Raw genomic sequence first — 12,698 nt, 5'->3', positions numbered from 1 at the left:
TTAACAAGAAATGTGTGGAATGGTTGACAAACGAGTTTTAATGACTCCAACCTAAGTGTATGTAAACTTCAGACTTCAACTGTATGTACCATTTCAAATTGTGAAACAATTTGAATTGCAGTATCCTTCCCTGGTTGTCTAGTGGTTAGGATTCGGCGCTCTCACCGCCGCGGCCCGGGTTCGATTCCCGGTCAGGGAATATCAGTATCACTTCAAATTACAAAACGATTTGCCCTGCAGTGTCCTTCTGAGGTCTACATTTTATATCTGAGGTCTTGGCTGATTTCTTTTGAAAATCCCATGATCTCAAGCAAAGAGGCACTGAGTTTGAAGGCAGGCCATGAAATACATCTACAGGTACACCTCCAATTGACTCAAATTATGTCAATTAGCCTATCAGAAGATTCTAAAGCCAGGACATCATTTTTGGTCATTGTCCAAGTTGTTTAAAGGCACAGCCAAACTAGTGTTTGTAAACTTCTGACCCACTGTATGTACCATTTCAAATTGTGGACCAATTTGCACTGCAGTATCCTTCCCTGGTGGTCTAGTGGTTAGGATTCGGCGCTCTCACCGCCGCGGCCAGGGTTCGATTCCCGGTCAGGGAATTTCAGTACCACTTCAAATTGCAAAATGATTTGCCCTGCAGTGTCCTTCTGAGGTCAACATTTTATTTCTGAGGTCTTGGCTGATTTCTTTTGAAAATCCCATGATCTCAAGCAAAGAGGCACTGAGTTTGAAGGCAGGCCATGAAATACATCTACAGGTACACCTCCAATTGACTCAAATTATGTCAATTAGCCTATCAGAAGATTCTAAAGCCAGGACATCATTTTTGGTCATTGTCCAAGTTGTTTAAAGGCACAGCCAACCTAGTGTTTGTAAACTTCTGACCCCCTGGATTTGTGATACACTGAATTATAAGTGAAATAATCTGTCTGTAAACAAATTTTGGAAAAATTACTTGTGTCATGCACAAAGTAGATGTCCTAACCGACTTGCCAAAACTATAGTTTGTTAACAAGAAATGTGTGGAATGGTTGACAAACGAGTTTTAATGACTCCAACCTAAGTGTATGTAAACTTCAGACTTCAACTGTATGTACCATTTCAAATTGTGAAACAATTTGAATTGCAGTATCCTTCCCTGGTTGTCTAGTGGTTAGGATTCGGCGCTCTCACCGCCGCGGCCACGGTTCGATTCCCGGTCAGGGAATTTCAGTACCACTTCAAATTACAAAATGACTTGTCCTTCTGAGGTCAACATTTTATTTCTGAGGTCTTGGCTGATTTCTTTTGAAAATCCCATGATCTCAAGCAAAGAGGCACTGAGTTTGAAGGCAGGCCATGAAATACATCTACAGGTACACCTCCAATTGACTCAAATTATGTCAATTAGCCTATCAGAAGATTCTAAAGCCAGGACATCATTTTTGGTCATTGTCCAAGTTGTTTAAAGGCACAGCCAACCTAGTGTTTGTAAACTTCTGACCCACTGTATGTACCATTTCAAATTGTGGACCAATTTGCACTGCAGTATCCTTCCCTGGTGGTCTAGTGGTTAGGATTCGGCGCTCTCACCGCCGCGGCCCGGGTTCGATTCCCGGTCAGGGAATATCAGTACCACTTCAAATTACAAAACGATTTGCCCTGCAGTGTCCTTCTGAGGTTGACATTTTATATCTGAGGTCTTGGCTGATTTCTTTTGAAAATCCCATGATCTCAAGCAAAGAGGCACTGAGTTTGAAGGCAGGCCATGAAATAGATCAACAGGTACACCTCCAATTGACTCAAATTATGTCAATTAGCCTATCAGAAGATTCTAAAGCCAGGACATAATTTTTGGTCATTGTCCAAGTTGTTTAAAGGCACAGCCAACTTAGTGTTTGTAAACTTCTGACCCACTGGATTTGTGATACACTGAATTATAAGTGAAATAATCTGTCTGTAAACAAATTTTGGAAAAATTACTTGTGTCATGCACAAAGTAGATGTCCTAACCGACTTGCCAAAACTATAGTTTGTTAACAAGAAATGTGTGGAATGGTTGACAAACGAGTTTTAATGACTCCGACCTAAGTGTATGTAAACTTCAGACTTCAACTGTATGTACCATTTCAAATTGTGAAACAATTTGAATTGCAGTATCCTTCCCTGGTTGTCTAGTGGTTAGGATTCGGCGCTCTCACCGCCGCGGCCCGGGTTCGCGGCCCGGGTTCGATTCCCGGTCAGTGAATATCAGTATCACTTCAAATTACAAAACGATTTGCCCTGCAGTGTCCTTCTGAGGTCTACATTTTATATCTGAGGTCTTGGCTGATTTCTTTTGAAAATCCCATGATCTCAAGCAAAGAGGCACTGAGTTTGAAGGCAGGCCATGAAATACATCTACAGGTACACCTCCAATTGACTCAAATTATGTCAATTAGCCTATCAGAAGATTCTAAAGCCAGGACATCATTTTTGGTCATTGTCCAAGTTGTTTAAAGGCACAGCCAAACTAGTGTTTGTAAACTTCTGACCCACTGTATGTACCATTTCAAATTGTGGACCAATTTGCAATGCAGTATCCTTCCCTGGTGGTCTAGTGGTTAGGATTCGGCGCTCTCACCGCCGCGGCCAGGGTTCGATTCCCGGTCAGGGAATTTCAGTACCACTTCAAATTACAAAATGATTTGCCCTGCAGTGTCCTTCTGAGGTCAACATTTTATTTCTGAGGTCTTGGCTGATTTCTTTTGAAAATCCCATGATCTCAAGCAAAGAGGCACTGAGTTTGAAGGCAGGCCATGAAATACATCTACAGGTACACCTCCAATTGACTCAAATTATGTCAATTAGCCTATCAGAAGATTCTAAAGCCAGGACATCATTTTTGGTCATTGTCCAAGTTGTTTAAAGGCACAGCCAACCTAGTGTTTGTAAACTTCTGACCCCCTGGATTTGTGATACACTGAATTATAAGTGAAATAATCTGTCTGTAAACAAATTTTGGAAAAATTACTTGTGTCATGCACAAAGTAGATGTCCTAACCGACTTGCCAAAACTATAGTTTGTTAACAAGAAATGTGTGGAATGGTTGACAAACGAGTTTTAATGACTCCAAACTAAGTGTATGTAAACTTCAGACTTCAACTGTATGTACCATTTCAAATTGTGAAACAATTTGAATTGCAGTATCCTTCCCTGGTTGTCTAGTGGTTAGGATTCTGCGCTCTCACCGCCGCGGCCCGGGTTCGATTCCCGGTCAGGGAATATCAGTATCACTTCAAATTACAAAACGATTTGCCCTGCAGTGTCCTTCTGAGGTCTACAATTTATATCTGAGGTCTTGGCTGATTTCTTTTGAAAATCCCATGATCTCAAGCAAAGAGGCACTGAGTTTGAAGGCAGGCCATGAAATACATCTACAGGTACACCTCCAATTGACTCAAATTATGTCAATTAGCCTATCAGAAGATTCTAAAGCCAGGACATCATTTTTGGTCATTGTCCAAGTTGTTTAAAGGCACAGCCAACCTAGTGTTTGTAAACTTCTGACCCACTGGATTTGTGATACACTGAATTATAAGTGAAATAATCTGTCTGTAAACAAATTTTGGAAAAATTACTTGTGTCATGCACAAAGTAGATGTCCTAACCGACTTGCCAAAACTATAGTTTGTTAACAAGAAATGTGTGGAATGGTTGACAAACGAGTTTTAATGACTCCAACCTAAGTGTACGTAAACTTCAGACTTCAACTGTATGTACCATTTCAAATTGTGAAACAATTTGAATTGCAGTATCCTTCCCTGGTTGTCTAGTGGTTAGGATTCTGCGCTCTCACCGCCGCGGCCCGGGTTCGATTCCCGGTCAGGGAATATCAGTATCACTTCAAATTACAAAACGATTTGCCCTGCAGTGTCCTTCTGAGGTCTACATTTTATATCTGAGGTCTTGGCTGATTTCTTTTGAAAATCCCATGATCTCAAGCAAAGAGGCACTGAGTTTGAAGGCAGGCCATGAAATACATCTACAGGTACACCTCCAATTGACTCAAATTATGTCAATTAGCCTATCAGAAGATTCTAAAGCCAGGACATCATTTTTGGTCATTGTCCAAGTTGTTTAAAGGCACAGCCAAACTAGTGTTTGTAAACTTCTGACCCACTGTATGTACCATTTCAAATTGTGGACCAATTTGCACTGGAGTATCCTTCCCTGGTGGTCTAGTGGTTAGGATTCGGCGCTCTCACCGCCGCGGCCAGGGTTCGATTCCCGGTCAGGGAATTTCAGTACCACTTCAAATTACAAAATGATTTGCCCTGCAGTGTCCTTCTGAGGTCAACATTTTATTTCTGAGGTCTTGGCTGATTTCTTTTGAAAATCCCATGATCTCAAGCAAAGAGGCACTGAGTTTGAAGGCAGGCCATGAAATACATCTACAGGTACACCTCCAATTGACTCAAATTATGTCAATTAGCCTATCAGAAGATTCTAAAGCCAGGACATCATTTTTGGTCATTGTCCAAGTTGTTTAAAGGCACAGCCAACCTAGTGTTTGTAAACTTCTGACCCCCTGGATTTGTGATACACTGAATTATAAGTGAAATAATCTGTCTGTAAACAAATTTTGGAAAAATTACTTGTGTCATGCACAAAGTAGATGTCCTAACCGACTTGCCAAAACTATAGTTTGTTAACAAGAAATGTGTGGAATGGTTGACAAACGAGTTTTAATGACTCCAAACTAAGTGTATGTAAACTTCAGACTTCAACTGTATGTACCATTTCAAATTGTGAAACAATTTGAATTGCAGTATCCTTCCCTGGTTGTCTAGTGGTTAGGATTCTGCGCTCTCACCGCCGCGGCCCGGGTTCGATTCCCGGTCAGGGAATATCAGTATCACTTCAAATTACAAAACGATTTGCCCTGCAGTGTCCTTCTGAGGTCTACAATTTATATCTGAGGTCTTGGCTGATTTCTTTTGAAAATCCCATGATCTCAAGCAAAGAGGCACTGAGTTTGAAGGCAGGCCATGAAATACATCTACAGGTACACCTCCAATTGACTCAAATTATGTCAATTAGCCTATCAGAAGATTCTAAAGCCAGGACATCATTTTTGGTCATTGTCCAAGTTGTTTAAAGGCACAGCCAACCTAGTGTTTGTAAACTTCTGACCCACTGGATTTGTGATACACTGAATTATAAGTGAAATAATCTGTCTGTAAACAAATTTTGGAAAAATTACTTGTGTCATGCACAAAGTAGATGTCCTAACCGACTTGCCAAAACTATAGTTTGTTAACAAGAAATGTGTGGAATGGTTGACAAACGAGTTTTAATGACTCCAACCTAAGTGTACGTAAACTTCAGACTTCAACTGTATGTACCATTTCAAATTGTGAAACAATTTGAATTGCAGTATCCTTCCCTGGTTGTCTAGTGGTTAGGATTCTGCGCTCTCACCGCCGCGGCCCGGGTTCGATTCCCGGTCAGGGAATATCAGTATCACTTCAAATTACAAAACGATTTGCCCTGCAGTGTCCTTCTGAGGTCTACATTTTATATCTGAGGTCTTGGCTGATTTCTTTTGAAAATCCCATGATCTCAAGCAAAGAGGCACTGAGTTTGAAGGCAGGCCATGAAATACATCTACAGGTACACCTCCAATTGACTCAAATTATGTCAATTAGCCTATCAGAAGATTCTAAAGCCAGGACATCATTTTTGGTCATTGTCCAAGTTGTTTAAAGGCACAGCCAAACTAGTGTTTGTAAACTTCTGACCCACTGTATGTACCATTTCAAATTGTGGACCAATTTGCACTGGAGTATCCTTCCCTGGTGGTCTAGTGGTTAGGATTCGGCGCTCTCACCGCCGCGGCCCGGGTTCGATTCCCGGTCTGGGAATATCAGTACCACTTCAAATTACAAAACGATTTGCCCTGCAGTGTCCTTCTGAGGTTGACATTTTATATCTGAGGTCTTGGCTGATTTCTTTTGAAAATCCCATGATCTCAAGCAAAGAGGCACTGAGTTTGAAGGCAGGCCATGAAATAGATCAACAGGTACACCTCCAATTGACTCAAATTATGTCAATTAGCCTATCAGAAGATTCTAAAGCCAGGACATAATTTTTGGTCATTGTCCAAGTTGTTTAAAGGCACAGCCAACTTAGTGTTTGTAAACTTCTGACCCACTGGATTTGTGATACACTGAATTATAAGTGAAATAATCTGTCTGTAAACAAATTTTGGAAAAATTACTTGTGTCATGCACAAAGTAGATGTCCTAGCCGACTTGCCAAAACTATAGTTTGTTAACAAGAAATGTGTGGAATGGTTGACAAACGAGTTTTAATGACTCCGACCTAAGTGTATGTAAACTTCAGACTTCAACTGTATGTACCATTTCAAATTGTGAAACAATTTGAATTGCAGTATCCTTCCCTGGTTGTCTAGTGGTTAGGATTCGGCGCTCTCACCGCCGCGGCCCGGGTTCGATTCCCGGTCAGGGAATATCAGTATCACTTCAAATTACAAAACGATTTGCCCTGCAGTGTCCTTCTGAGGTCTACATTTTATATCTGAGGTCTTGGCTGATTTCTTTTGAAAATCCCATGATCTCAAGCAAAGAGGCACTGAGTTTGAAGGCAGGCCATGAAATACATCTACAGGTACACCTCCAATTGACTCAAATTATGTCAATTAGCCTATCAGAAGATTCTAAAGCCAGGACATCATTTTTGGTCATTGTCCAAGTTGTTTAAAGGCACAGCCAAACTAGTGTTTGTAAACTTCTGACCCACTGTATGTACCATTTCAAATTGTGGACCAATTTGCAATGCAGTATCCTTCCCTGGTGGTCTAGTGGTTAGGATTTGGCGCTCTCACCGCCGCGGCCCGGGTTCGATTCCCGGTCAGGGAATATCAGTACCACTTCAAATTACAGAACGATTTGCCCTGCAGTGGCCTTCTGAGGTTGACATTTTATATCTGAGGTCTTGGCTGATTTCTTTTGAAAATCCCATGATCTCAAGCAAAGAGGCACTGAGTTTGAAGGCAGGCCATGAAATAGATCAACAGGTACACCTCCAATTGACTCAAATTATGTCAATTAGCCTATCAGAAGATTCTAAAGCCAGGACATAATTTTTGGTCATTGTCCAAGTTGTTTAAAGGCACAGCCAACCTAGTGTTTGTAAACTTCTGACCCACTGGATTTGTGATACACTGAATTATAAGTGAAATAATCTGTCTGTAAACAAATTTTGGAAAAATTACTTGTGTCATGCACAAAGTAGATGTCCTAACCGACTTGCCAAAACTATAGTTTGTTAACAAGAAATGTGTGGAATGGTTGACAAACGAGTTTTAATGACTCCGACCTAAGTGTATGTAAACTTCAGACTTCAACTGTATGTACCATTTCAAATTGTGAAACAATTTGAATTGCAGTATCCTTCCCTGGTTGTCTAGTGGTTAGGATTCGGCGCTCTCACCGCCGCGGCCCGGGTTCGATTCCCGGTCAGGGAATATCAGTATCACTTCAAATTACAAAACGATTTTCCCTGCAGTGTCCTTCTGAGGTCTACATTTTATATCTGAGGTCTTGGCTGATTTCTTTTGAAAATCCCATGATCTCAAGCAAAGAGGCACTGAGTTTGAAGGCAGGCCATGAAATACATCTACAGGTACACCTCCAATTGACTCAAATTATGTCAATTAGCCTATCAGAAGATTCTAAAGCCAGGACATCATTTTTGGTCATTGTCCAAGTTGTTTAAAGGCACAGCCAAACTAGTGTTTGTAAACTTCTGACCCACTGTATGTACCATTTCAAATTGTGGACCAATTTGCAATGCAGTATCCTTCCCTGGTGGTCTAGTGGTTAGGATTCGGCGCTCTCACCGCCGCGGCCCGGGTTCGATTCCCGGTCAGGGAATATCAGTACCACTTCAAATTACAAAACGATTTGCCCTGCAGTGTCCTTCTGAGGTTGACATTTTATATCTGAGGTCTTGGCTGATTTCTTTTGAAAATCCCATGATCTCAAGCAAAGAGGCACTGAGTTTGAAGGCAGGCCATGAAATACATCTACAGGTACACCTCCAATTGACTCAAATTATGTCAATTAGCCTATCAGAAGATTCTAAAGCCAGGACATAATTTTTGGTCATTGTCCAAGTTGTTTAAAGGCACAGCCAACCTAGTGTTTGTAAACTTCTGACCCCCTGGATTTGTGATACACTGAATTATAAGTGAAATAATCTGTCTGTAAACAAATTTTGGAAAAATTACTTGTGTCATGCACAAAGTAGATGTCCTAACCGACTTGCCAAAACTATAGTTTGTTAACAAGAAATGTGTGGAATGGTTGACAAACGAGTTTTAATGACTCCAAACTAAGTGTATGTAAACTTCAGACTTCAACTGTATGTACCATTTCAAATTGTGAAACAATTTGAATTGCAGTATCCTTCCCTGGTTGTCTAGTGGTTAGGATTCTGCGCTCTCACCGCCGCGGCCCGGGTTCGATTCCCGGTCAGGGAATATCAGTATCACTTCAAATTACAAAACGATTTGCCCTGCAGTGTCCTTCTGAGGTCTACAATTTATATCTGAGGTCTTGGCTGATTTCTTTTGAAAATCCCATGATCTCAAGCAAAGAGGCACTGAGTTTGAAGGCAGGCCATGAAATACATCTACAGGTACACCTCCAATTGACTCAAATTATGTCAATTAGCCTATCAGAAGATTCTAAAGCCAGGACATCATTTTTGGTCATTGTCCAAGTTGTTTAAAGGCACAGCCAACCTAGTGTTTGTAAACTTCTGACCCACTGGATTTGTGATACACTGAATTATAAGTGAAATAATCTGTCTGTAAACAAATTTTGGAAAAATTACTTGTGTCATGCACAAAGTAGATGTCCTAACCGACTTGCCAAAACTATAGTTTGTTAACAAGAAATGTGTGGAATGGTTGACAAACGAGTTTTAATGACTCCAACCTAAGTGTACGTAAACTTCAGACTTCAACTGTATGTACCATTTCAAATTGTGAAACAATTTGAATTGCAGTATCCTTCCCTGGTTGTCTAGTGGTTAGGATTCTGCGCTCTCACCGCCGCGGCCCGGGTTCGATTCCCGGTCAGGGAATATCAGTATCACTTCAAATTACAAAACGATTTGCCCTGCAGTGTCCTTCTGAGGTCTACATTTTATATCTGAGGTCTTGGCTGATTTCTTTTGAAAATCCCATGATCTCAAGCAAAGAGGCACTGAGTTTGAAGGCAGGCCATGAAATACATCTACAGGTACACCTCCAATTGACTCAAATTATGTCAATTAGCCTATCAGAAGATTCTAAAGCCAGGACATCATTTTTGGTCATTGTCCAAGTTGTTTAAAGGCACAGCCAAACTAGTGTTTGTAAACTTCTGACCCACTGTATGTACCATTTCAAATTGTGGACCAATTTGCACTGGAGTATCCTTCCCTGGTGGTCTAGTGGTTAGGATTCGGCGCTCTCACCGCCGCGGCCCGGGTTCGATTCCCGGTCTGGGAATATCAGTACCACTTCAAATTACAAAACGATTTGCCCTGCAGTGTCCTTCTGAGGTTGACATTTTATATCTGAGGTCTTGGCTGATTTCTTTTGAAAATCCCATGATCTCAAGCAAAGAGGCACTGAGTTTGAAGGCAGGCCATGAAATAGATCAACAGGTACACCTCCAATTGACTCAAATTATGTCAATTAGCCTATCAGAAGATTCTAAAGCCAGGACATAATTTTTGGTCATTGTCCAAGTTGTTTAAAGGCACAGCCAACTTAGTGTTTGTAAACTTCTGACCCACTGGATTTGTGATACACTGAATTATAAGTGAAATAATCTGTCTGTAAACAAATTTTGGAAAAATTACTTGTGTCATGCACAAAGTAGATGTCCTAGCCGACTTGCCAAAACTATAGTTTGTTAACAAGAAATGTGTGGAATGGTTGACAAACGAGTTTTAATGACTCCGACCTAAGTGTATGTAAACTTCAGACTTCAACTGTATGTACCATTTCAAATTGTGAAACAATTTGAATTGCAGTATCCTTCCCTGGTTGTCTAGTGGTTAGGATTCGGCGCTCTCACCGCCGCGGCCCGGGTTCGATTCCCGGTCAGGGAATATCAGTATCACTTCAAATTACAAAACGATTTGCCCTGCAGTGTCCTTCTGAGGTCTACATTTTATATCTGAGGTCTTGGCTGATTTCTTTTGAAAATCCCATGATCTCAAGCAAAGAGGCACTGAGTTTGAAGGCAGGCCATGAAATACATCTACAGGTACACCTCCAATTGACTCAAATTATGTCAATTAGCCTATCAGAAGATTCTAAAGCCAGGACATCATTTTTGGTCATTGTCCAAGTTGTTTAAAGGCACAGCCAAACTAGTGTTTGTAAACTTCTGACCCACTGTATGTACCATTTCAAATTGTGGACCAATTTGCAATGCAGTATCCTTCCCTGGTGGTCTAGTGGTTAGGATTTGGCGCTCTCACCGCCGCGGCCCGGGTTCGATTCCCGGTCAGGGAATATCAGTACCACTTCAAATTACAGAACGATTTGCCCTGCAGTGGCCTTCTGAGGTTGACATTTTATATCTGAGGTCTTGGCTGATTTCTTTTGAAAATCCCATGATCTCAAGCAAAGAGGCACTGAGTTTGAAGGCAGGCCATGAAATAGATCAACAGGTACACCTCCAATTGACTCAAATTATGTCAATTAGCCTATCAGAAGATTCTAAAGCCAGGACATAATTTTTGGTCATTGTCCAAGTTGTTTAAAGGCACAGCCAACCTAGTGTTTGTAAACTTCTGACCCACTGGATTTGTGATACACTGAATTATAAGTGAAATAATCTGTCTGTAAACAAATTTTGGAAAAATTACTTGTGTCATGCACAAAGTAGATGTCCTAACCGACTTGCCAAAACTATAGTTTGTTAACAAGAAATGTGTGGAATGGTTGACAAACGAGTTTTAATGACTCCGACCTAAGTGTATGTAAACTTCAGACTTCAACTGTATGTACCATTTCAAATTGTGAAACAATTTGAATTGCAGTATCCTTCCCTGGTTGTCTAGTGGTTAGGATTCGGCGCTCTCACCGCCGCGGCCCGGGTTCGATTCCCGGTCAGGGAATATCAGTATCACTTCAAATTACAAAACGATTTTCCCTGCAGTGTCCTTCTGAGGTCTACATTTTATATCTGAGGTCTTGGCTGATTTCTTTTGAAAATCCCATGATCTCAAGCAAAGAGGCACTGAGTTTGAAGGCAGGCCATGAAATACATCTACAGGTACACCTCCAATTGACTCAAATTATGTCAATTAGCCTATCAGAAGATTCTAAAGCCAGGACATCATTTTTGGTCATTGTCCAAGTTGTTTAAAGGCACAGCCAAACTAGTGTTTGTAAACTTCTGACCCACTGTATGTACCATTTCAAATTGTGGACCAATTTGCAATGCAGTATCCTTCCCTGGTGGTCTAGTGGTTAGGATTCGGCGCTCTCACCGCCGCGGCCCGGGTTCGATTCCCGGTCAGGGAATATCAGTACCACTTCAAATTACAAAACGATTTGCCCTGCAGTGTCCTTCTGAGGTTGACATTTTATATCTGAGGTCTTGGCTGATTTCTTTTGAAAATCCCATGATCTCAAGCAAAGAGGCACTGAGTTTGAAGGCAGGCCATGAAATACATCTACAGGTACACCTCCAATTGACTCAAATTATGTCAATTAGCCTATCAGAAGATTCTAAAGCCAGGACATAATTTTTGGTCATTGTCCAAGTTGTTTAAAGGCACAGCCAACCTAGTGTTTGTAAACTTCTGACCCACTGGATTTGTGATACACTGAATTATAAGTGAAATAATCTGTCTGTAAACAAATTTTGGAAAAATTACTTGTGTCATGCACAAAGTAGATGTCCTAACCGACTTGCCAAAACTATAGTTTGTTAACAAGAAATGTGTGGAATGGTTGACAAACGAGTTTTAATGACTCCGACCTAAGTGTATGTAAACTTCAGACTTCAACTGTATGTACCATTTCAAATTGTGAAACAATTTGAATTGCAGTATCCTTCCCTGGTTGTCTAGTGGTTAGGATTCGGCGCTCTCACCGCCGCGGCCCGGGTTCGATTCCCGGTCAGGGAATATCAGTATCACTTCAAATTACAAAACGATTTGCCCTGCAGTGTCCTTCTGAGGTCTACATTTTATATCTGAGGTCTTGGCTGATTTCTTTTGAAAATCCCATGATCTCAAGCAAAGAGGCACTGAGTTTGAAGGCAGGCCATGAAATACATCTACAGGTACACCTCCAATTGACTCAAATTATGTCAATTAGCCTATCAGAAGATTCTAAAGCCAGGACATCATTTTTGGTCATTGTCCAAGTTGTTTAAAGGCACAGCCAAACTAGTGTTTGTAAACTTCTGACCCACTGTATGTACCATTTCAAATTGTGGACCAATTTGCAATGCAGTATCCTTCCCTGGTGGTCTAGTGGTTAGGATTCGGCGCTCTCACCGCCGCGGCCCGGGTTCGATTCCCGGTCAGGGAATATTAGTACCACTTCAAATTACAAAACGATTTGCCCTGCAGTGTCCTTCTGAGGTTGACATTTTATATCTGAGGTCTTGGCTGATTTCTTTTG

General features: G+C 41.1%; 17 non-coding genes across 17 annotated transcripts; all 17 read left to right on the top strand.

Moving 5' to 3' along the window:
* The first annotated feature begins 127 nt into the window (after positions 1-127).
* On the top strand, positions 128-199 carry trnae-cuc (transfer RNA glutamic acid (anticodon CUC)). Its single transcript has one exon. It is a non-coding gene; the product is annotated as a tRNA-Glu (tRNA).
* Positions 200-536: 337 nt separating this feature from the next.
* trnae-cuc (transfer RNA glutamic acid (anticodon CUC)) lies at positions 537-608 on the top strand. Its single transcript has one exon. It is a non-coding gene; the product is annotated as a tRNA-Glu (tRNA).
* A 935-nt stretch (positions 609-1,543) lies between these two features.
* On the top strand, positions 1,544-1,615 carry trnae-cuc (transfer RNA glutamic acid (anticodon CUC)). Its single transcript has one exon. It is a non-coding gene; the product is annotated as a tRNA-Glu (tRNA).
* A 958-nt stretch (positions 1,616-2,573) lies between these two features.
* Positions 2,574-2,645, top strand: trnae-cuc (transfer RNA glutamic acid (anticodon CUC)). The gene has a single exon. It is a non-coding gene; the product is annotated as a tRNA-Glu (tRNA).
* Positions 2,646-4,198: 1,553 nt separating this feature from the next.
* trnae-cuc (transfer RNA glutamic acid (anticodon CUC)) lies at positions 4,199-4,270 on the top strand. The gene has a single exon. It is a non-coding gene; the product is annotated as a tRNA-Glu (tRNA).
* A 1,553-nt stretch (positions 4,271-5,823) lies between these two features.
* On the top strand, positions 5,824-5,895 carry trnae-cuc (transfer RNA glutamic acid (anticodon CUC)). The gene has a single exon. It is a non-coding gene; the product is annotated as a tRNA-Glu (tRNA).
* A 536-nt stretch (positions 5,896-6,431) lies between these two features.
* On the top strand, positions 6,432-6,503 carry trnae-cuc (transfer RNA glutamic acid (anticodon CUC)). Its single transcript has one exon. It is a non-coding gene; the product is annotated as a tRNA-Glu (tRNA).
* Positions 6,504-6,840: 337 nt separating this feature from the next.
* trnae-cuc (transfer RNA glutamic acid (anticodon CUC)) lies at positions 6,841-6,912 on the top strand. Its single transcript has one exon. It is a non-coding gene; the product is annotated as a tRNA-Glu (tRNA).
* A 536-nt stretch (positions 6,913-7,448) lies between these two features.
* Positions 7,449-7,520, top strand: trnae-cuc (transfer RNA glutamic acid (anticodon CUC)). The gene has a single exon. It is a non-coding gene; the product is annotated as a tRNA-Glu (tRNA).
* Positions 7,521-7,857: 337 nt separating this feature from the next.
* On the top strand, positions 7,858-7,929 carry trnae-cuc (transfer RNA glutamic acid (anticodon CUC)). The gene has a single exon. It is a non-coding gene; the product is annotated as a tRNA-Glu (tRNA).
* Positions 7,930-9,482: 1,553 nt separating this feature from the next.
* Positions 9,483-9,554, top strand: trnae-cuc (transfer RNA glutamic acid (anticodon CUC)). The gene has a single exon. It is a non-coding gene; the product is annotated as a tRNA-Glu (tRNA).
* A 536-nt stretch (positions 9,555-10,090) lies between these two features.
* trnae-cuc (transfer RNA glutamic acid (anticodon CUC)) lies at positions 10,091-10,162 on the top strand. The gene has a single exon. It is a non-coding gene; the product is annotated as a tRNA-Glu (tRNA).
* Positions 10,163-10,499: 337 nt separating this feature from the next.
* Positions 10,500-10,571, top strand: trnae-cuc (transfer RNA glutamic acid (anticodon CUC)). Its single transcript has one exon. It is a non-coding gene; the product is annotated as a tRNA-Glu (tRNA).
* A 536-nt stretch (positions 10,572-11,107) lies between these two features.
* trnae-cuc (transfer RNA glutamic acid (anticodon CUC)) lies at positions 11,108-11,179 on the top strand. The gene has a single exon. It is a non-coding gene; the product is annotated as a tRNA-Glu (tRNA).
* Positions 11,180-11,516: 337 nt separating this feature from the next.
* trnae-cuc (transfer RNA glutamic acid (anticodon CUC)) lies at positions 11,517-11,588 on the top strand. Its single transcript has one exon. It is a non-coding gene; the product is annotated as a tRNA-Glu (tRNA).
* Positions 11,589-12,124: 536 nt separating this feature from the next.
* trnae-cuc (transfer RNA glutamic acid (anticodon CUC)) lies at positions 12,125-12,196 on the top strand. Its single transcript has one exon. It is a non-coding gene; the product is annotated as a tRNA-Glu (tRNA).
* Positions 12,197-12,533: 337 nt separating this feature from the next.
* trnae-cuc (transfer RNA glutamic acid (anticodon CUC)) lies at positions 12,534-12,605 on the top strand. Its single transcript has one exon. It is a non-coding gene; the product is annotated as a tRNA-Glu (tRNA).
* Positions 12,606-12,698: the final 93 nt, after the last annotated feature.

The sequence above is a fragment of the Salvelinus fontinalis genome, unplaced genomic scaffold, assembly GCF_029448725.1.
Source record: "Salvelinus fontinalis isolate EN_2023a unplaced genomic scaffold, ASM2944872v1 scaffold_0162, whole genome shotgun sequence".
Taxonomy (NCBI): domain Eukaryota; kingdom Metazoa; phylum Chordata; class Actinopteri; order Salmoniformes; family Salmonidae; genus Salvelinus; species Salvelinus fontinalis.
The sequence above is the reverse complement of the archived record's forward strand: the minus strand, read 5'-3'. Positions and strand labels throughout refer to the sequence as shown.